This window comes from Mobula hypostoma, chromosome 12, assembly GCF_963921235.1.
Source record: "Mobula hypostoma chromosome 12, sMobHyp1.1, whole genome shotgun sequence".
Classification (NCBI taxonomy): domain Eukaryota; kingdom Metazoa; phylum Chordata; class Chondrichthyes; order Myliobatiformes; family Myliobatidae; genus Mobula; species Mobula hypostoma.
Genome location: NC_086108.1, coordinates 8759656 through 8783458, shown reverse-complemented (window position 1 = coordinate 8783458; position 23803 = coordinate 8759656). Strand labels below are relative to the sequence as shown.

The window sequence follows — 23803 nt, the reverse complement described above, 5'->3', positions numbered from 1 at the left end:
CCATCTGAAATTCCGCCAACATTAGTTGTATCATCAGCAAATTTATAGATGGCAATTGAGCTGTGTCTAGCCACACAGTCATGTGTGTGGAGAGAGTAGAGCAGTGGGCTAGGCACACATCCCTGAGGTGCGACAGTGTTGATTGTCAGCGGGAAGGAGGTATTACTTCCAATCCGCACTGACGGTGGTCTCCTGATGAGGAAGTTGCAGAGGGAGGTACAGAGGCCTAGGTTCTGCAGCTTTTTGATCAGGACTGTCGGAATGATTGTGTTAAACACTGAACTGTAGTCAATAAACAGCATCTTGACATAGGTATTTGTGTTGTCCAAGTGACCCAAGGCCACGTGGAGAGCCAGTGAGATCACATCTGCCGTAGAGCTATTGTGGCGATAGGAGGCAAATTACAGGTCCTTGTGAGGCAGCGGTCGATCCTAGTTATAACCAAGCTCTCAGTGCACTTCATTGTCATAGATGTGAGTGCTACTGGATAATAGTTGCGCTCTCTTACCAACACAACTTCATGGGTCCTTTAGTGTGCTGTAATGATTTGTGTTCTATGTTAACCACCTGTTAACAGCCCTGAGGTGGCATCCTGGTAACTTGGTTTACCATGAAGCCAGCTGGTGGTGCAGTGACATCAGCACCGGACTTCGAGGTGAGTGTTCCCTGGTTCAAATCTGGCCGGCTCCTGGAACACTTTCCAACCGTGCTGTGTTGAGCGTCGAGCTAGCAACTCACCTCATAAAAAACAGACAAATGCTAAAGAAGTGGCAAGTTACGCCACAAGGCCGAGAGGAATGAGATCAACAATGTACTACGAAGTACAGTGAAAAAATGCTTTGAATGCTATCCATGCGGATCATTTCAACACCTCAGCGCCTTGACGAACAAAGAAAAACAATAAAGGAATGCAGAATAGAACCAGAATCAGATTTAATATCACCAGCACATAATGTGAACTTTGTTAACTTTACAACAGCAGTACATTGCAATAGAGAAAAAAACCGAATTACAATAAATATATATATATATATATGGGGTGTATGGGGTGTCAGGGAGGGGTAGCACCTTTGGTGAGGGAACATGTCGCGTCCTTTTCAGGGCGGTTAGTCCACCTTTGGTCCCCACCTGGCACTCAGCTCTCACCTGTGGCTCCCCGTAGCTGTTTGCATGCGACAGCAGCCACACCCCGGGCAACGGCTTCGACAAGCCGGCTAAACCAGGTGAGGGTAGCCGACGGGTCTCAAACCCTCGGTGAGATAGGGAGTTGTCTATCCCAGCATGTGAAGACAGACTCCGGCGGATTGAGCGGACGAGACCAATGGAAGGTCCAACGGTCAAGAAGGCGGTCTCTGCAAGCGTCATAGAACGTGTAGAGCAGGACAAGACACAGAAGATGTCCTGGTCATCCACTGCGCCTAGTCCCATCTCCAGCTGTCTAGACTCTGTCTTGCCACTGGATCCAGATGGGAATTGGGAAGAGAGAGTGAGGCTGACGCTGCGCAACTCTCCCTCACTTAAATCCAAATCACGCGCTAGTCTTGACACCATCATAATGGTGTCGAGGTCCTCATCGACGTCAATGATGGACGAACAACAGTATATATTTATATATTTTATTAACTGTACAATTGTATATATAATAAATAAAATAGTTAAATATGTCATGCAAACTGTAAAAATAAAAAAGTCCTGAGGTACTGTACATGGGTTCAATGTTTATTCAGAAATCAGATGGCAGAGGGGAAGAAGTTGTTCCTGTTTTATTGAATGTGTGTCTTCAGGTTCTATACCTCCTTCCTGATGGTAGCAGTGAGAACAGGGTTTGACTTGGGTGATGGTGGTCCTTATTGATGGATGCCACCTTTTTGAGGCATCGCTCCTTGAAGATGTCCTGGATACTACAGAGGCTAGTGCCTGTGATGGAGATGACTAAGTTTACAACTCTCTGCAGCTTACTTCGATCCTGTGCAGCCAGATAGAATGCTCTCCATGGTACATCTGTAGAAACTTGCAAGTGTTACAAACCAAATCTCCTCAAACTCCTAATATAAAGTAGCCACTGTCTAGCCTTCTTTGTAGCTGCATTGATATCCTCAGAGATACTGACTCTCCAAGAATTTGACATTGTCTACTCTTTCCACTTCTGACCCCTCTATTATGACTGGTGTGTGTTCCCTTGTCTTACCCTTCCTGAAGTCCACCATCAGTTCTTTGATCTCACTGACATTGCGTGCAAGGTTTTTTGTTGTGACACCACTTATTTAGCTGGTACATCTTGCTCCTATCACCATGAGAGATCCTCTTACAGAGAGAGTACAGCCATAACAAGGTAGACTGTGAGGTCAAGAGTCCACATATTTGCTAATGACACAACTATTGGCAGAATCTTGGATGTTGATGAGGTGGCGTACAGGAGCGAGATATACCAGCTAGTCAATTGGCATCACAGCAACAATCTTGCACTCAACATCAATAAGACCAAAGAACTGACTGTGGGCTTCAGAAAGGGTGAGATGAGGGAACACACACCAGTCCTCATAGAGGGATCAGAAGTGGAAAGGGTGAGCAATTTCAATTTCCTGGGTGTCAACAACTCTGAGGATCTATCCTGGGCCCAACACATCGATGCAGCTACAAAGAAGTAGGTAGAAAACAGTGGGTATATTTCATTAGGAGTCTGAGGAGATTTGGTACGTCACCAAAGACACTCGTAAATTTCTACAGATGTACCAAGGGGAGGATTCTAACTGGCTGCATCACCGTCTGGTATGGGGTGGGGGTGGGGGGGGGCACGCGGGTGACCACTGCACATGATCGAAATAAGCTGCAGAAAGTTGTAAACTCAGTCAGCTCCATCATGGGCACTAGCCCTTGTAGTATCCAGAACATCTTCAAGGAGCAATGCATCTACAAACGTATCATTAAGAACCCCCATCACCCAGGACATGCTCTCCTCTCATTGTTACCATCAGGGAGGAGGTACAGGAACCTGAAGACACACACTCAATGATTCAGAAACAGCTTCTTCCCCATATAGTTACTGTAATCCACCCTCTTCTCTCTATTATTATGTATTGCATAGTACTGCTGCTGCAAAGATAACAAATTTCACCATATATGCTGGTGGTATTAAACCTGATTCTGATTATGATCTTGACATACTAGGAGCCGTTCAACAGTCTTTTTACAGGAAGGTAGGGGTTGTGCTTGAGCAGGGTTGCATGTGCTTTCAGGCTTTCATATGGTTAGTGGAATGCTTTGTAGCTGTGATCTGGGTTCAAATCCCACCACATCTGTATGGAGTTTGTACCTTCTCTCTCGGAAGGTGTGAGTTTCCTCTGGGTGCTCCGGGTTCCTCTCAGATTCCAGGGATGTATGGGTTAGGGTTAGTAAGCTGGCACTGGAAGCATAGTGTCACCAATGGGCTGCCCCCAAGTCCATCCTTGGCCTGTCTTGGTTGTTGATGCAAACAACACATTCCACTGTAATTTTCAATACCTGTGCGACAAATAAAACAAATTTTAAATTGTTATATCTTCTGCTTGATAGGAGGAGTAGGTGGGTCTTTGATTAAGCTGACTGCTTTACTGAGGCAGTGAGAAGAATATACATGCTGGTTTCTTTGATGTGCTGTGCTGTCACCACAACTCTGCAGTTTCTTGTGGTATTGAGCACAACTTTAAGCTGCCAAATGCTATGCAGCCAGACAGGTCTATAAAAGTTGTTGAATTTGTTTTAGCATTCTGAGAAAGTAAAGGCACTGAACATTGATTTCCTGAACTTCCAGTAACTGGTCCTCCACTCCTTCACCACGTGCCATTCCTGTTTCCCCTCTAACCCTATCTCCTTACCTGCCCATCACCTCCCTCTGGTGCTCCTCCCCCTTCCCTTTCTATCCTCTCCTATCAGATACCCCCTTCTCCAGTCCTTTATCTCTTTCACCAATCTACTTCCCAGCTCTTCACTTTACTCCCCTCCCCCTCTCCTGGTTTCACCTTGTACTTCTTCCTCTCCTCCCCTCACCTTCTCCTCTGTTTTTCCAGTCCCGATGAAGGGACTTGGCCTGAAACGTTGACTGTTTGCTGTTTTCCATGGATCCTGCCTGACCTGCTGAGTTCCTACAGCATTTTGTGTGTGTTGCAGAGGTACTGGTGGTTGGACCAGGACAGGCTGTGTGATTTTTCCATCCCAGGAACCTGAGGCTTTCGACCCCTTTGACCTCAGCACCATTTAGACAGCGGCCTGTGCCCACCCATAGAACCTTAGAACCGGGGGACTTCCGGGTCATCAAGGGAATGGCGGCGTAAGGAAAAGGTCTCTCGACAAAAAAGAAGGTAAACTGCCCCAAAATCGAATTTAGACAAATACTTAATATTGCATAACTATATTAATAAAAGGGGCAAGGATGATGTCTAAGAACAAGAATAAAAAGTCCGCTTCGAAGGCTGATAAACATAAAGAGATGCAGCAAGGCGACGGGCCTAGCTCCCCCACGGCAAGCCAGGACAGAGATAATGAGGAGGAATCGGTGACTCTGTCTTTGATTCTCGGAGAGATTCGCGAGTTCCGACAAGATAACAGCAAACAGCTGGAAGATATTAAAGGAGAAATAGTAAAAACTAACTCGCGGATAGATGAAGCCGAAGCGAGGACTGTTGGAATTGAAGAGAAGCTACAAAACACAGAGCAAGTGATAGCAGAAATGCTAAAGCTGCAAGAGCAGCTCCAGTGGAAACTAATAGATCAAGAAGGCCGCTTGAGAAGGGAAAATGTGAGGATCTACGGAGTTCCTGAAGGAACTGAAGGTAAACCCGGATTGATGATTCCCTTCGTGGAGAAGCTGCTTAGAGAGAACCTTGATATACCGGCCGCAAAAGACCTACAGATAGAAAGGGCTCACCGCGCGTTGGCACCACAGCCTCCAGCAGGCGCCCAGCCCAGATCGATTCTGGTCAGATTTCTCAGTTACAGAACGAAGGAAGAGGTGCTTAAAAGAGCATGGCAAAAGAAAGGTTTCATGTGGAACAACTGTAAAATCAGTTTAGACCACGACTACGCACCAGGGATCCTTGCCAGACGGAAGGAATATACGGAAACACGGAGAGTCCTGAAGGAAAACAACATCAGATTCCAGACCCTGTATCCAGCTCGGCTGAGAGTCTTTCACGACGAAGGGACAAAAACTTACGCTACGGTGGAGGAGGCAACGTCGGACCTGGCAGACCGGGGACTACCTATTAAAGTTATCACCCAACCGGAGTCGCTACTGGAGAGGATTCGGCAGAAGTCGTGGCAGTTAGTGGGGCGAGGACGCTCCACACGAACCAGAGTGTCAAACTACAAGGAAAAGCTGCAAATATTCAGACGCGAATGTACAGAGAATACAGATTAATTAAGAGAAATGACTGAAAAGAGTAAATCGGACTTAAAAGTAAAATGAAAACTGGTAACTGAAAATAATCTAGGCGGAATAACTTGAATGATAGTAATATGGTCGAGACATAAATAGGAGAAAATTCTCTATGATTATTCAAACTGCTGAGGGCCCTCTAACACAGGGTGAAGATAGAGGTTATCCCTCTGAACTGAGGCGGGTCGGTGCTCAGGCCTCACTGTGGGAAGTCGGGGAAAATTTTCAAATGTTATACGTTCAGAAATGTCTAGGGTGTGGTTATATGTCTTGGTTTACTGTTGAGAAGGGATTGCTTACTGTTTGGTTAGAAAAGGAGAGTGCTTTTTTTCTACTAGAGAAAAATGCAAACTGAATTGGTAAAAATAATTTCCTATAATGTTAATGGGGTTTTGAATCCAATTAAAAGAAATAAGATTATGTCTAAATTGAAAAAAGAGAGGGCACAAATAGCTTTCCTCCAGGAAACACATATGAGCCAATCTGAACATGGAAAATTAAAAAGAATGGGCTTTAAGCATGTATTTTATTCATCATATAAATTGAGTCACAAAAGAGGGGTAGCTACTTTAATATCAAGTACTCTTAATTATGAACATATTTCAGAGACTAGAGACAAAGAAGGACGGTTTGTAAAAATCACAGGAAGAATAGAAGGTACAGAAATAACATTGCTGAATGTTTATGCTCCTCCAGGTAGTGAATGGTCATTTTATAGACACATTTTTGACCTAATGGTCAGTTCTCGAGGGGTAGTAATTTGTGGAGGGGATTTTAATATTAGATTAAATCCTATATTAGATTCTTCAAGAATAGTTACTCAGAATAAACCTCTGACTCGGAAAGTGAATTCATTGATGGAGGAGTTGGGAATTATAGATGTCTGGAGGGAATTACACCCTACTAGTAAAGATCATACATATTACTCTTTCCCTCATTCAGCCTATTCAAGGATAGACTATTTCTTTATCTTTAATACAGATAGACTCAGGATAAAAAACTGTAATATTGCAACAATTGATCTGTCGGATCATAGCCCAGTCTCTATGTCTCTAATCCTGAAAAGGAAAATGAGGAAAACACTATGGAGGCTAAACTCACATATACTTAATAACCCAAAAGTAATGGAGAGATTAAGGGGAGAAATCAAAGAATATCTAGACCTTAATGACACGGGAGAAACATCACCAGTGATTTTATGGGATACATTGAAAGCTGTACTGAGAGGGAAAATTATTTCCATTACTACTCACATGAAAAAAATCAATGCACAAAAATTAGCAGACCTTCAAGGAAAATTAAAACAACTTCAAGTTGGAGATAGCAACAAAAGTAATTCAAATCGAAAACAGGAAATTAGGAAATTGCAAAGTGAAATTGATGATATTTATACGTTGGAAACTCAAAGAAATTTTCTTTACCTGAGACAAAAGAATTATGAAGTAGGAGGTAAATCAGCTAGATTATTAGCATATAAATTACGAAAACAACAACAAGACAATACAATTCATAAAATAAAGAATCCAAAGACAAAGCTTGTGGAGAGTACAATAGGGAAAATTCAAGAGAGTTTTGAAACGTATTATCGAGAGCTGTACTCCCAACCCCGGGCCCCCAATGAGCCCTATATAGACAGTGTATTGAATTTTTTAGATCTACCTAAACTTACAGATTTACAAAATGAAAGTTTATTAGAACCAGTAACTGTCAAAGAACTGAACGTGGCCATCTCTAGGTTAAAGGCTGGAAAGTCCCCGGGTTCTGATGGGTTTACCTCAGAGTGGTACAAGTCCCTGAAGACACAGTTAGCCCCATTACTACTTAACACCTTTAATTAGATCTTGCAGAGAGGAGAAACTCCACCTTCCTGGAGAGAAGCGATTATTTCAGTTATTCCTAAAGAGGGTAAAGATAAACCAGAATGTGGCAATTATCGGCCAATTAGTGTTCTTAATTTAGATTACAAACTATTTACATCTATATTAGCGCGCAGATTGGAAAAGCTTTTACCTGGCCTAATCCATTTAGACCAGACTGGATTTATTCAACAAAGACAAACACAGGACAACATAAGGAGAACTCTACACATATTAGAACAGGTTAATAAGAACGAGACAGAGACAATGGTAGTAGGATTGGACGCTGAGAAAGCTTTTGATTTGGTTAGTTGGGCATTCCTATACAGAGTGTTAGGAAGATTCGGCTTTCAAGAAAGGTTTATTAAAGTAATTCAAACGCTGTATGACAGCCCAACAGCCCGAATTAAGATAAATGGGGACCTCTCTGACTCCTTCATTTTAGAGAGAGGCACTAGACAGGGATGCCCAATTTCTCCTCTCCTTTTTGCGCTATATATTGAACCACTTGCCCAACTAATAAGACAGAGCGAAATCGTAAAAGGTATCAAGGTGGCAGGGATTGAACAGAAAGTGGCGTTATTCGCAGATGATGTTTTGGTCTATCTGAGTGAACCAGAAAAATCATTTATAGGATTGTTTACACTGTTGGATGACTTTGGGAAAATATCAGGTTATAAAATAAATGTAAAGAAAACGCAGGTTATGACCCTAAATTATACACCATCCAAAAAATTGCAGGATACATACGATCTTAAGTGGGAAGCTAAATCATTAAAATATTTAGGAATAACCCTGCCGAAGGATCTTTCAACACTGTCACAGGTAAATTATGGGCCATTAATCTCAGAGATAAAAGCAGATATGCATAGATGGAATCTTATCCCCTTTTTAAGTTTAAATTCAAGGATAAATACTATAAAAATGAATATTCTTCCTCGGTTATTATATCTTTTCCGTACTTTACCAGTGGAGGTGGATGATAATCAATTCAGGGAATGGGACAAATGGATTTCCTGCTTCATTTGGCAAGGAAGGAAACCTAGAATTCGATATAACACCTTACAGTTAGGGAAGGAAAGAGGAGGTATGGTTCTTCCTTGCCTGAGAAATTATTTTTATGCCTCACAGATAACCCCTCTGTTATATTGGTGTAATAGGGAATATAAGGCTAGATGGAAGGAAATAGAATTAGGATTAGTTGACAGTTTTCCTCTTCAGGCCTCAATAGCTGACAAAGGATTGATGGCCCAGTTGGAAAAATTTAATAATGCTTGGATAAATCTTACATTAAAAGTATGGCAGAAGGTGGTTAATTCATGTGGAATTAATAACATGCTAAAACTCTTTAGATGGTGTGCATATGATACCGAATTCCTTCCCAACAGAGGAGATAAAAGATTTGAGCTATGGATAAAGAAAGGTCTTACAACCTACCTCTCATTTATAGATAAAAGAGTATTACAAAGTTTCCAAATCCTGCAGGACAAACATGGCCTAGAACATAATGACTTCTTTAGGTACCTTCAAATACGAAACTATGTTAACCAGAGTTGTAGATATACAGACCTGTCAACAGTAGAATTAGAATTTTTCAAGATTCTGAATTCGGCTTGCAGTTCAATACCTAGTAAATCAGTTTCTCGCCTATATAATGCACTCTCCCATGCTAAAAATGTAAATACACTGTATATTAAAGAGAAGTGGGAGAACGAAGCGGGGTTGGTACTTTCAGAGGAGGCTTGGGGGAAAATCTGCAGCTTTCAATGGTCCTCGACTAATTCTTTGACTTGGAGAGAACATTGTTGGAAAAACATTATAAGGTACTTCAAGACCCCATATCAGGAAAAATATAAAGATACAAATGTGATGTGTTGGAGAAGGTGCGGCTCTAAGGAGGCAAATCATTTTCATATTTTCTGGGATTGCCCTAAATTAAGTCTATTTTGGGAAGGTATTCATAGAACATTAGTTAAGGTACTTAGGTCCCAGATACCTCTGAACTTTGAGACGCTCTATTTGGGGCATGTATTGTTCCTTGAACAGAAGGAAGATATAAAGTTGCTGCAGGCCCTCTTAGCGGCAAGTAAGAAATCAATCACTAGAAAATGGCTAAATCCAATACCACCTACATTAGAAGATTGGTACGAAATTATCTTGGAAATATTTAAAATGGAAAAGTTGACCTACTCCCTGAGAACTCAAAAAGAAACATTTTATCAAATCTGGAATAAATGGATTGAATATATAACCCCAATGCGAGCAGACTTTAGATGACTCTCCTAATGATTTATATTGCTCTTCTCATCAACACAGTAATATTGCTAACGTAAGCACCCCTAGTCTAAATGTTTGTTGTTTTTTTTTGGAAAATAGAGAATTAACACAAGTAAAGGGAAAGATTTGGGAAAGGGATAAAAAAAAATGAAAAAATTAAGTAAATAAGTACATAGGGATTGGATAATTATGTCTGCGGGCAGGAACAAGCACGAACAAATTGGGATATAAACATCTACAATGGTTGGTGTATAGGCTTGTATGCAACATTTTGGACCAGTGGAAATGGTCCAGAAGGGTTGTATGGAAACTATTATTACCATTTTTCTTAACAACTAATTTCATTACTTAGCCTAATAGGTTAGATTTACCACAGTACATAATTATCTATTTAAATGTTTATTTTGCTTTTATATCATCTCAATGTGTACTTAAGAATGTATAAATAATTGTAGTTTTATACATATAAAAAATGGAAAAGGTTATATGTGTGAAAAAAAGTACATGATAATTGTGAACTCCTTATCCAAATAAAAATAAAATAAAAAAAAACCATAGAACCATAGAAACTACAGCACAGAAACAGGCCCTTTGGCCCTTCTTGGCTGTGCCAAACCATTTTCTGCCTAGTCCCACTGACCTGCACACGGACCATATCCCTCCATACACCTCCCATCCATGTATCTGTCCAATTTATTCTTAAATGTTAAAAAAGAACCTGCATTTACCACCTCGTCTGGCAGCTCATTCCATACTCCCACCACTCTCTGTGTGAAGAAGCCCCCGCTAATGTTCCCTTTAAATTTTCCCCCCTCACCCTTAACCCATGTCCTCTGGTTTTTTTCTCCCTTTGCCTCAGTGGAAAAAGCCTGCTTGCATTCACTCTGTCTATACCCATCATAATTTTATATACCTCTATCAAATCTCCCCTCATTCTTCTACGCTCCAGGGAATAAAGTCCTAACCTATTCAACCTTTCTCTGTAACTGAGTTTCTCAAGTCCAGGCAACATCCTTGTAAACCTTCTCTGCACTCTTTCAACCTTATTTATATCCTTCCTGTAATTTGGTGACCAAAACTGAACACAATACTCCAGATTCGACCTCACCAATGCCTTATACAACCTCATCATAACATTCCAGCTCTTATACTCAATACTACGATTAATAAAGGCCAATGTACCAAAAGGTCTCTTTACGACCCTATCTACCTGTGACGACACTTTTAGGGAATTTTGTATCTGTATTCCCAGTTCCCTCTGTTCCACTGCACTCCTCAGTGCCTTACCATTAACCCTGTATGTTCTACGTTGGTTTGTCCTTCCAACGTGCAATACCTCACACTTGTCAGTATTAAACTCCATCTGCCGTTTTTCAGCCCATTTTTCCAGCTGGTCCAAGTCCCTCTGCAGGCTCTGAAAACCTTCCTCACTGTCTACTACACCTCCAATCTTTGTATCATCAGCAAACTTGCTGATCCAATTTACCACATTATCATCCAGATCATTGATATAGATGACAAATAACAATGGACCCAGCACTGATCCCTGTGGCACACCACTAGTCACAGGCCTCCACTCAGAGAAGCAATTTTCTACCACCACTCTCTGGCTTCTTCCTTCGAGCCAATGTCCAATCCAATTTACTACCTCTCCATGTATACCTAGCGACTGAATTTTCCTAACTAACCTCCCATGCGGGACCTTGTCAAAGACCTTACTGAAGTCCATGTAGACAATATCCACTGCCTTCCCTTCATCCACTTTCCTGGTAACCTCCTCGAAAAACTCCAACAGATTGGTCAAACATGACCTACCACGCACAAAGCCATGTTGACTCTCCCTAATAAGCCCCTGTCTATCCAAATGCTTGTAGATTCTGTCTCTTAGTACTCCCTCCAATAATTTACCTACTACTGACGTTAAACTCACCGGCCTATAATTTCCCGGATTACTTTTCGATCCTTTTTTAAACAACGGAACAACATGAGCCACTCTCCAATCCTCTGGCACTTCAACCGTAGACAGCGACATTTTAAATATTTCTGCCAGGGCCCCCGCAATTTCAACACTAGTCTCCTTCAAGGTCCAAGGGAACACCCTGTCAGGTCCCGGGGATTTATCCACTTTAATTTTCCTCAAGACAGCAAGCACCTCCTTCTTTTCAATCTGTACAGTTGCCATGGTCTCACTACTTGTTTCCCTCAATTCCATAGATTTCATGCCAGCTTCCTTAGTAAATACAGACGCAAAAACCTATTTAAGATCTCCCCCATTTCCTTTGGTTCCGCACAAAGCCGACCACTCTGATCTTCAAGAGGACCAATTTTATCCCTTACAATCCTTTTGCTCTTAATATACTTGTAAAAGCTCTTTGGATTATCCTTCACTTTGACTGCCAAGGCAACCTCATGTTTTCTTTTTGCCCTCCTGATTTCTTTTTTAAGTATATTCTTGCACTTCTTATACTCCTCAAGCACCTGATTTACCCTCTGTTTCCTATACATTTCATACAACTCCCCCTTCTTCTTTATCAGAGTTGCAATATCCCTTGAGAACCAAGGTTCCTTATTCCTATTCAATTTGCCTTTAATCCTGACAGGAACATACAAACTCTGCACTCTCAAAATTTCCCCTTTGAAGGCTTCCCACCTACCAATCACATCTTTGCCAGAGAACAACCTGTCCCAATCCACGCTTTTTAGATCCTTTCTCATTTCTTCAAATTTGGCCTTCTTCCAGTTCAGAACCTCAACGCTAGGACCAGATCTATCCTTGCCCATGATCAAATTGAAACTAATGGCGTTATGATTACTGGAACCAAAGTGCTCCCCTACACAGACTTCCGTCACTTGCCCTAATTCGTTTCCTAACAGGAGATCCAATATTGCATCCCCTCTAGTTGGTCCCTCTATATACTGATTTAGAAAACTTTCCTGAACACATTTTACAAACTCTAAACCATCTAGACCCCTAACAGTATGGGAGTCCCAATCAATGTATGGAAAATTAAAATCCCCTACCACCACAACTTTATGTTTCCTGCAGTTGCCTGCTATCTCTCTGCAGATTTGCTCTTCCAAGTCTCGTTGACTATTGGGTGGTCTGTAATACAATCCCACTAATGTGGCCATACTTTTCCTGTTTCTCAGCTCCACCCATAAGGACTCAGTAGGCAAGCCCTCTAATCTGTCCTGCCTGAGCACTGCTGTAATATTTTCCCTAACAAGCAATGCTACTCCCCCACCTTTCATTCCTCTGCCTCGATCACATCTGAAACATCGGAACCCTGGAATATTAAGCTGCCAGTCCTGCCCCTCCTGTAGCCAAGTTTCACTAATTGCTATAACGTCATAATTCCACGTGTCAATCCATGCCCTCAACTCATCCGCCTTCCCTGCAATACTCCTAGCATTGAAATATATACACCTCAGAAGATTTTTACCACCATTCACAACCTTTCTATTAGCGGATTTGCTTGAACTTTTAACATCATTTATTTTCACCCCAGCCACACTGTCAGCTCTGGCACTCTGGTTCCCATCCCCCTGCAAATCTAGTTTAAAGCCTCCCCAACAGCACTAACAAACCTCCCTGAAAGGATATTGGTCCCCCTGTGGTTCAAGTGTAACCCGTCTCTCTTGTACAGGTCCCACCTGCCCCAGAAGAGGTCCCTCTCCCCACTCCCGTTTCCTGATGACCACAACCTGCTCTTCTGTTGACGATGACAGAAAGGTTGATGTCATGTCACCATGTCACTCGGGAGTCTATCTTGTTCCTGATTGTTTATTTGTGATTCACTTAACACCCAGGTGTCAACGATACACCTGAGAAATTTTGGATTTAGCCATCTCCGCACTCTGCGCAGAGTAAAAATTCCTGCAATTTACGACATTCCAAAAGAGCCAGCTCTCAGCCAGGGAGAGGAGGTAGGAGTTAAGCACAGAGTACAGCTCCACTTTGTTATCCCATCACGGACCTCCATGCAGCAACAACCTGGGTACAGGAGCCCTAGGCTCCACACCACCTGGGTCAGGAAAAGTTATTACCCTTCAATCTTCAGGCTCCTGAACCAGTGTGGATAACTTCAGTCACCACAATGAGCCTCAGGTCCCACACCACCAGGTTCAGGAACAGTTATTACCCCACAACCATCAGGCTCCTGAACCAGTGTGGATAACTTCACTCACCACAATGAGCCTCAGGTCCCACACCACCAGGTTCAGGAACAGTTATTACCCCACAACCATCAGGCTCCTGAACCAGTGTGGATAACTTCAGTCACCACAATGAGCCTCAGGTCCCACACCACCAGGTTCAGGAACAGTTATTACCCTTCAATCTTCAGGCTCCTGAACCAGTGTGGATAACTTCACTCACCACAATGAGCCTCAGGTCCCACACCACTAGGTTCAGGAACAGTTATTACCCCACAACCATCAGGCTCCTGAACCAGGGGGGATAACTTCACTCACCACAATGAGCCTCAGGTCCCACACCACCAGGTTCAGGAACAGTTATTACCCCCTCAACCATCAGGCTCTTGAACTGGGGGATAACTTCACTCACCACCACTCACCCCATCACTGAAATGTTCCCACAACCTATAGACTCACTTCCAAGAACTCTTCATCTCATGTTCTTGATGTTTATTGCTTATTTATTATTATTATTATTATTGTATTTGCAGATTTTGTTGCCTTTTGCATAGGTTGTTTATCCACCATATCAGGTGCGGTTTTTCATTGATTCTATTCTGATTCTTGGATTTACAGTGAATGCCTGCAAGAAAACTATTCTCAGGCTTGTATATAGTAACATATCTGTACTTTGATAATAAATTTATGTAGAACTTTGAACTTGTCTTCTTTTGCACATTGGTTGTTTGTCAGTCTTTGTAATTTATAGTTTTTACATAAATTCTATTGTATTTCTTTATTTTCTTGGAAGAAATTGGATCTCAAGGTAGTGTATGGTGACATACTGTGTACACACTTTGATAATGAATTTATTTTCACTATGACAATGCACAGGAATGCAAGGGGCCGCAGAGGGTAGTGAACACAACATGGGCACATCCCTCCCCACCGCTGACAACATCCACAGGAGTCTCTGGCTCAAGGGGGCAGCGTTTATCAGCCAGGACCTCCACCATCTGCTTCATGCCTTCTTCTCGCTGCTACCATCGGACAGGAGGTCATCGTCATTACGTGCTGTGTCGTATGACATGGGTGATCGTGGTCTCTTGACAAGTTTTTGTACAGAAATGGTTTGCCATTGCAGTCTCCTGGGCAGTGTCTTTACAAGATGGGTGACCCCAGCCATTATCAATACTCTTCAGGGATTGTCTGCCTGGCGTCCAATGGTTGCACAACCAGGACTTGTGATCTGCACCGGCTGCTCATAAGAACACCCAGCTGCTCCCACTATCCCAATTGAGGAGAGCGGGGAGGTGGGTCTAAGCAGGTGCTACATCTCGCCCAAGGGTGACCCGCAGACTAGCGGAGGGAAGGAGCGCCTTGCACCTCCTTTGGTAGAGACGTATCTCCACCCCGGGCTGTATACGGAATAAGGTAGATGAACTTGCTGCACAGTTGCAGATTGGCAGGTATGATGTTGTAGCCATCACTGAATCATTGCACAGGTTCACTACTCTCTCTGGCTAAATCATTGAATGTTGAATCTGACTGGATACATCACAGCCTGGGATGTGAACTATAGTGTGCGCAAGAGGCCACGAGGACGGTTCTCTTCTCCATCGAGGACGCCTACAGCAGGGAATGTCTCCAGAAGGCAACATCCATTATCCGGGAACGCCCCATCCAGGCCATGTTGCCTTCTCACAGCTCCCATCGGGCAGGAGGTACAGAAGCCTGAACCTCCACACCACCAAGTCCAGGAACAGCTACTTCCCTTCAACCATTAGTGTTGTGAACCGACCGACATGTCCCGAATCATGTCCTCAGCAATGAACACTACCAATAACCTCCTGCACAACTATGGACTGATCTTTGATTGTGTCTTTGTAGTTTTTTAGCACTAAGGGTTTGCACAGTCTTTTATATCTCTGTGTGGTATAATTAACATATAATTTACATACTTTCTGTTGTCTGTGATGCTGGTGTGTTTTTTATTGTATCTTAATAAATTAAATAAATACAGATAAGTGTGAAATAGGCCTAATTGCCTCTTCGAGCCGCACCGCCTAACAATCCCCAATTTAACCCAAGCCTAATCACAGGACAATTTACAATGACCAATTAACCTACCTTAGCTTCCGTAGTGACCAAAATAGCTTCAAGGAGCGATGCCTCAAAAAGGCGGCATCTATCATAAAGGACTCCCATCACCCAGGACATGCTTTGATCTCATAGCTACCATCAGGGAGGAGGTACAGGAGCTTGAAGACACACACTCAATGATTCAGGAACAGCTTCTTCCCCTCTGTCAGGTTTCTGAATGGACATTGAACCTGGGAACACGACCTCATGACTTTTTTTATTTCTTTTCTTGCACTACTAGTTTTTTAATTTAACTATTTAATTATATATATATATATATATACACTTATTGTAATTCACATTTTTTCTCTATTATTATTGTTGCAGCAGACATGGAGTGGTGATCTGAAGGCTTTAGTTCTTCGAGGCTTTGGTGAAGAGTGGCTTCACTCAGAGAAGGCAAAGGAAAGAAAAGGTAAAGGTTTTTTTTCCTTCTCTTCATTATATCCGCTCTGCTAGGACAGGAGAGACATCAGGCAGGGTAGTGCAATGCTCTTCTTGCAGGATATGCAGGGAAACCTCCAGTATCTCTGACCACAACTGTGAGCTTCTAACAAACTGCATCCAGGAGCTGCAGCTGAAACTGGATGAGCTCCGGATCATGCGGGATGCTGAAAGGTGATAGATAGGACATATAGAGAGGTGGTAACACCCAAGGTGCGGGACACAGGAAACTGGGTGACAGTCAGGAAGGGGAAAGGGGTTAAGGAGCCAGTGTAGAGTACCCCTGTGGCCATCCCCTCAACAACAGGACAACAGGTATATCACTTTGGGTGGGGGGTGGGGTGGATGATCTAACGGAGGAAAGTCACAGTGGTTGGATCTCTGGCACTGAGTCTGCCTCTGTGACTCAGAAGGGAAGGGGAAAGAAGATTTATTGGTTAGGGGAACCGACAGGAGGTTCTGTGGGAGAGAACAAGATTCCCAGATGGCATGTTGCCTCCTGGGGGCCAGGGTCTGGGATATTTCGGATCAAGTCCTCAGCATTCTTAAGTGGGAGGGTGAACAGCCAGAAGTCGTAGTCCATGAAAGTACCAATGACATGGGTAGGACAACTGGTGAGGTTCTGCATTGGGCGTTAAGTGCTAAATTAAAGGGCAGGACCTCCCAGGTTGTAATCTCAGGATTGCAACTTGTGCCATGTGCTATAGGAGGAAGATTTATGGATCATTGGGTTCTCTTCCAGGGAAGGTGGAACCTGTATAGAAGGGATGGTTTGCACCTGAACTGGAGGGGGACTAACATCCTAGCGGGGAGGTTTGTTAATGCTGCACAGTGGGGTTTAAATTGGAGTTTCAGGGGTGGGGAGGGTGGGAACCAGAGTGCCAGTACAGTTAGTGGAGAGGTTGTGGAGACAGATGTTGGTAAGACCTCAGACAAAGCTAGGAAAAAGGTTGAGCATGGCGCAACCACATAGAAAAGGGTGAATACAGGACTGAAGGTGTTGCATTTGAATGCGTGCAGTATACGGAATAAGGTCGATGAACTTGCAGCACAGTTGCAGATTGGCAGGTACGATGCTGTAGGCATCACTGAATCATGGCTGAAAGATAATAGCCGGGAGCTTAACGTCCAGGGATACACATTGTATCGAAAGGATAGGCAGAGGGGGTGGCATTGCTCTGTTGGCAAAAAATGAAATTAAATCATTAGAAAGAGGTGACATAGGGTCGGAAGGTGTTAGACCATAAGACCATAAGACCAAGAAGCAGAATTAGGCCATTCAGCCCATTGAGTCTGCTCCACCATCCCAGATCTCACTTAAGCCACTACATTGCCTTCTCCCCATATTCTTTGAAGTCCTGACCAATCAGGAAACTATCAACTTACACTTTAAATATACCCACAGACTTGGCCTCCACCGCAATCTGTGGCAGAGCATTCCACAGGTTCACTACTCTCTGGCTAAATCATTGCATGTTGAATCATTGTAGATAGGGCTAAGGAACGGCATGGGAATTGTATAAAGACCCCCAAACAGTATTAAGGATGTGGCCTACAGGTTACAACGGAAGATAGAAAAAACATGCTAAAAGGGCAATGTTACAATAGTTGGTGCTGGATTATAGGAAGGGGATTTTCTAGAGTTCCTACAAGATGGATTTTTAGAACAGCTCATGGTTGAGCCCACGAGAGGATTAGCTACACACACAAAATGCTGGAGGAACTCAGCAGGCCAGGCAGCATCTGTGGGAAAAAAGTACAGTTGATGTTTTCGCCTGAAACATCAACTATACTCTTTTCTGTAGATGCTGGCTGGCCTGCTGAGTTCCTCCAGCATTTTAGATCATAAGACCATAAGATATAGGAGCAGAAGTAGGCCATTTGGCTCATTGAGTCTGCTCTGCCATTTAATCACGGGCTGATCCAATTCTTCCAGTCATCCTCACTCTCCTGCTTTCACCCCATACTCTTTAATGCCCTGGCTAATCAAGAACATATCTAACTCTGCCTTAAATGCACCCAAAGACTTGGCCTCCACAGCCTCTTGTGGCAACAAATTCCACAGATTTACCACCCTCTGACTAAAGTAATTTCTCTGCATCTCTGTTCTAAATGGACGTTCTTCAATCCTGAAGTCATGTCCTCTTGTCCTAGACTCCCCTACCATGGGAAGTAACTTTGCCATATCTAATCTGTTCAGGTCTTTTAACATTCTGAATGTTTCTGAGATCCCCCCTCATTCTCCTGAACTCCAGGGACTACAGCCCAAGAGCTGCCAGACGTTCCCCATATGGTAACCCTTTCATTCCTGGAATCATTCTCATAAGTCTTCTCTGAACCCTCTCCAATGTCAGTATATCCTTTCTAAAATAAGGAACCCAAAACTGCACACAATACTCCAAGTGTGGTTTCACTAGTGCCTTATAGAGCCTCAACATCACATCCCTGCCCTTATATTCTATACCTTTAGAAATGAATGCCAACATTGCATTCGCCTTCTTCACCACTGACCCAACCTGGAGGTTAACTTTTAGGGTATCCTGCACAAGGACCTCCAAGTCCCTTTGCAACTCTGCATTTTGAATTCTCTCCCCATCTAAATAATAGTCTGCCCATTTATTTCTTCCACCGAAGTGCATGACCATACAGTTTCCAACATTGTATTTCATTTGTCACTTCTTAGCCCATTCCCCTAAACTAGTGGTCGCCAACCCGTCAATCACGATCGACCAGTCGATCTTTGAGACTTTCCCAGTGGATCCCGAAAAATATCAAAAATAAATACACAAATACTGTTGTAATGCAAGTATTATAAAATTAAGTAATACTGATTCGGATGATAGTAATATAGCAGTACTTTCGCTACTGAAAGCTGTTTGTAAGGAGAGATTGTTTCTGGGTTGCGGGGTTTTGGTTCCGTTCTTTCTGCCCAGTGTGCATGTGTGTAGCCCCCCGTCATGAACTTCGTTTTCAGCGTAGCGTGTGCTGCATCAAAATGACCAATTAGGTTAGATAAGAGTACAGACTGTCGCAAACATCAATATACGGCAGTGGTCTCCAACCTCCGGGCTGCGGACCGATACATTACCATGAAGAACGCAGCGGTGCAGTGGTAGTCGGAACGCACCCAGCACACCTTTAAGAAAAAAGCTGAATTAAACCAGCTAATTAATTAGGTGCTGCCCGGCACGTAAATGTCAGCCCAGGTCAGAGGCGATGTAATTAGCAATCGCTCATGATATCCTAATAGCATGGCAGAGGCGCCACGAAAGAAGGCGAAAACGTACAAATTCCATCCAGAATGGGAAGAGGAATTTCTATTTACCTTGGTGAAAGACAAGTGTGTATGTATGTTGTGCCACCAAACACAAGCACTGACTAAAAGAGGGAATCTGGAGCAGCACCACAACACCAACCACCAGAAATTTAAAGACACCTACCCCTCCCAAAGAGTGCAATTCATGCCAGGAAAGTTGAGGAGCTGAAATCGGAGTTGAAGGCCCAGTAATTGTTTTTCACAAAACATGCTGCTCAAAATAAGGCTGCTATCGAAGCGTCATTTAGTGTAAGTCACCTTTTGGCTAAACACAAGAAGCCTTTTACAGCTGGCGATTTATTCAAGGAAGCAATGGCCATTACCACAGAGACTGTTTTTAATGACTTTAAAAACAAAAACGACATCACAACCGCAATACATAATATTCCGCTTGGCCCTGCAACAGTAACAAGGAGGGTAGAGTCACTGTCAGAGGACGTGCATATTTTTCACTACAATTCGATGAATCCCTGGATGTAACGCAAACAGCTCAGCTTGTTGTATTTTGTCAGAATGGCTTTCCAGGATCTTACAACAAAGGAGGACTTCCTCACTCTTTTGCAATTAAAGGAGAGAACGCGAGGTGAGGATATTTAAAATGAGTTTTAAAAAATTTCCATGAAAATGACATCCCCATTCATAAACTGGTGGCAATTACTACTGATGGGGCCCTAGCAATGTGTGGTGTGCGCATTGGTTTTGTAGCACTAAAAGTCAGAGCCTACTTCGGGTCAACTTCTCTATGCGAAATTGCATTTTCACGGATAAAAATTATTAAATCTAAGTACAGGAGCTGCCTTACTGACAGACACCTCACAGACTGTCTTAAACTGGCTGTCTGTAGTTATGAGCCAAATTTCAGGGAACTAGCAGAAAGTATTCAGCCTCAGGCATCATACTGAGTGCAACAGTCAATTTTTTTTCATTTATTTTTCATGTTGAAATAAAATGAAATAATGAAACTTAGAATTAAAGGTGTGAAGTAGACAGCTATGGCCTGTTTGATATGCTAGTTACAGTGTTTTCTTGTTTGAATTAATTTGAAAGTTTGACATAAGTATTTTGTGTAATTCAAATATAATTAGCCCAAATAAAAGGCCTCAAATTGGAAGTACAATCTGAGCTGTTTTTTCTCTAAACGATTTAGTAGGTAGATCTTGCCTTTCACTAAGGTTGAGGTAGGGGATCCTGGGCTTAAAAAGGTTGGTGACCACTACCCTAAACTATCTAAGTCACTCTGCAGGCTCTCTGTTTCCTCAACACTACCCGCTCATCCACCTATCTTTGTATCATCAGCAAATTTAGCCACAAATCATTAATCCCATAGTCCAATCATTGCCATACATTGTAAAAAGCAGTGGTCCCAACACCAACACCTGTGGAACTCAACTGGTAACCGGCAGCCAGCCAGAATAGGATCCCTTTATTCCCACTCTCTGTGTTCTGCCGATCAGCTAATGCTCCACCCATGCTAGTAACTCCCCTGTAATTCCATGGGCTCTAATCTTGTTAAGCAGCCTCATGTGTGGCACCTTGTCAAAGGCCTTCGGAAAATTCAAGTACAGCACATCTACTGCATCTCCTTTGTCTACCCTGCTTGTAATTTCCTCAAAAAAATTGCAGAAGGTTAGTCAGGCAGGATTTTCCTTTCAGGAAACTATGATGGCTTTAGCCTATCTTGTCATGTGCCTCCAGGTATTCCGTAATCTCATCCCTAACAATCGATTCCAACAACTTCCCAACCACTGATGTCAGGCGAACAGGTCTATAGTTTCCTTTCGGCTGCCTCCCACCCTTCTTATATTTTGTGTATGTTGCTCAGATTTCCAGCATCTGCAGATTTTCTCTTGTTTGTTAGAAGATCAGCTATTCTTTCTTTTTAAATCTTTTTATTGAATTAGTACACAAAAGGTAAACCATGTAAACACTAATACACTGTTGCAATATAAATTTACAAGAGGTATTAATACACATAAGATCAGCTGTTCTGGGTTGGGTGTTGTGCAATGAACCAGAATTGATTAGAGAGCTTCAGGTAAAGGAACCCTTACGAGAAAGTGATCATAACATGATCGAATTCATCTTGAAATTGGAGAAGGCAAAGCTAAAGCCAGATGCATCAGTATTACAGTGGAGTAAAGGGAATTACAGAGGCATGAGAGAGGAGTTGGCCAGAAGTGATTGGAAAAGAACACTGGCGGTGATGACGACAGAGCAGCAATAGTTGGAATTTCTGGAAGCAATTCAAAAGGCACAAGATATATACATCCGAAAGAGGAAGAAGTATTCTAAAGGAAAGATGACACAACTATGGTTAACAAGAGAAGTCAAAGCCAACACAAACACCAAAGAGAGGGCATATTATAGAGCAAAAATTGATGGGAAGTCAGAGGATTGGGAAGCTTATAAAAACCAACCAAAGGCAATTAATAAGCCATTAAGAAGGTAAAGATGGAAAATGAAAGTAAGCTAAACAATAATATTAAAGAGGATACTAAAAGTTTTTGCAGATACATACAGTGTAAAAGAGAGGTGAAAGTGGATATCAGATCATTGAAAGATGATGCTGGAGAGGTAGTAATGGGGGACAAGGAAATGGCAGATACACTGAATAAGTATTTTGCATCAGTCTTCACTGTGGAAGACACTAGCTGTATGGTGGAAGTTCCATGTGTCAGGGGCATGAAGTGTGTGAATTTACCATAACTAGACAGAAGGTTCTTGGGAAACTGAAAGATCTTAAAGTAGATAAGTCACCTGGACCAGAAGGTGTACACCCCAGGGTTGTGAAAGAGGTGGTTGAAGAGATTGTGGAGGCATTAGTACTGATCTTTCAGGAATCACTTGATTCTGGAATGGTTCCAGAAGACTGGAAAATTGCAAGTGTCACTGCACTCTTCAAGAAGGGAAAGACGCAGAAGAAAGGAAGCTATAAGCCATTTAGTCTAACCTCAGGGGTTGGGAAGATGTTGAAGTCGATTATTAAGGATGAGGTGTCAGGATACTTGAAGGCACATTATAAAATAAGCAATAGTCATCGTGATTTCCTCAAGGGAAAATCTTGCCTGGCAAATCTGTTGGAATTCTGAAGAAATAAGAAGCAGGATAGACAAAGGTTCATTTTGTGTACTTGGATTTTCAGAAGGCCTTCGATAAGGTGCCACACATGAGGCTGCTTAACTAGCTACAAGCCCATGGTATTACAGGAAAGATTCTAGCATGGATAAAGCAGTGGCTGATTGGCAGGAGGCAAAGGGTGGGAATGAAAGGAGCCTTTTCTGGGTTGGCTGCAGTGACTAGTGGTGTTCCACAGGAGTCTGTGTTGGGACAAATTCTTTTTACATTATATGTCAATGATTTGGAAGATGGAATTGATGGCTTTGTTGCTAAGTTTGCAGATGATACAAAGATAGGTGGAAGGGCAGGTAGTTTTGAGGAAGTAGAGTGGCTACAGAAGAACGTAGACAGATTAGGAGAAAGGGCAAAGAAATGGCAGATGGAATACAGTTTTGGGAATTTTGTGATGATGCACTTTGGTAGAAGAAATGAAAAGACTGACTATTTTCTAAATGGAGAGAAAGTACTAAAAACTGAGGTGCAAAGGGACTTGGAAGTCCTTGTGCAAGATTCCCTAAAGGTTAATTTGTAGGTTGAGTCTGTGGTGAGGACGGCAAATGCAATGTTAGCATTCATTTCAAGAGGACTAGATCATAAAAACAAGGCTGTAATGTTGAGACTTTATAAAGCATTGGGTGAGGCCTCACTTGAAGTATTGTGAGTAGTTTCAAGCCCCTTCTCTTAGAAAGGATGTGCTGAATCTGCAGAAGGTTCAAAGGAGGTTCACAAAAATGATTCCAGGGTTGAATGACTTGTCATCATCATCTTCAGGTGCCATGCTCAGTTTGAGCTTTGACTGCCTTGGCCTACACACTCCTGTTTCGGGACAAGTGGATCAATTCATTGGTATTCATTTCCAATTCTCTGGCTGCTGTCTCCATCATCATTTGTCTTCCTCTTGCTTTCTTCCCCTCAATCTTACCCATAATTACTGTGCATTCTAACCCCTCTTTCCTAACCACATGTCCAGTGAATTTACCTTGCCTTTTCATGATCTCATACATTATTTCTCTTTTTTTGTGTTTGCTCTGTTCATGACATCCTCGTTAGATATTCGCTTCGTCCATGATATTCTTTGCACCCTCCTCAAAAACCACATCT

At 42.6% G+C, this 23803-nt stretch overlaps 1 long non-coding RNA gene across 1 annotated transcript in view; it reads left to right on the top strand.

Annotated features, from left to right (window-relative positions):
- The first annotated feature begins 1058 nt into the window (after positions 1 to 1058).
- Positions 1059 to 23803, top strand: part of LOC134354602 (uncharacterized) — a 44239-nt gene continuing 21494 nt past the window's right edge. Inside the window, exons 1-2 of the long non-coding RNA XR_010019856.1 lie at positions 1059 to 1599; positions 16153 to 16240. This is a non-coding gene — a long non-coding RNA (uncharacterized LOC134354602). The remainder of the gene's footprint in view (positions 1600 to 16152; positions 16241 to 23803) is intronic.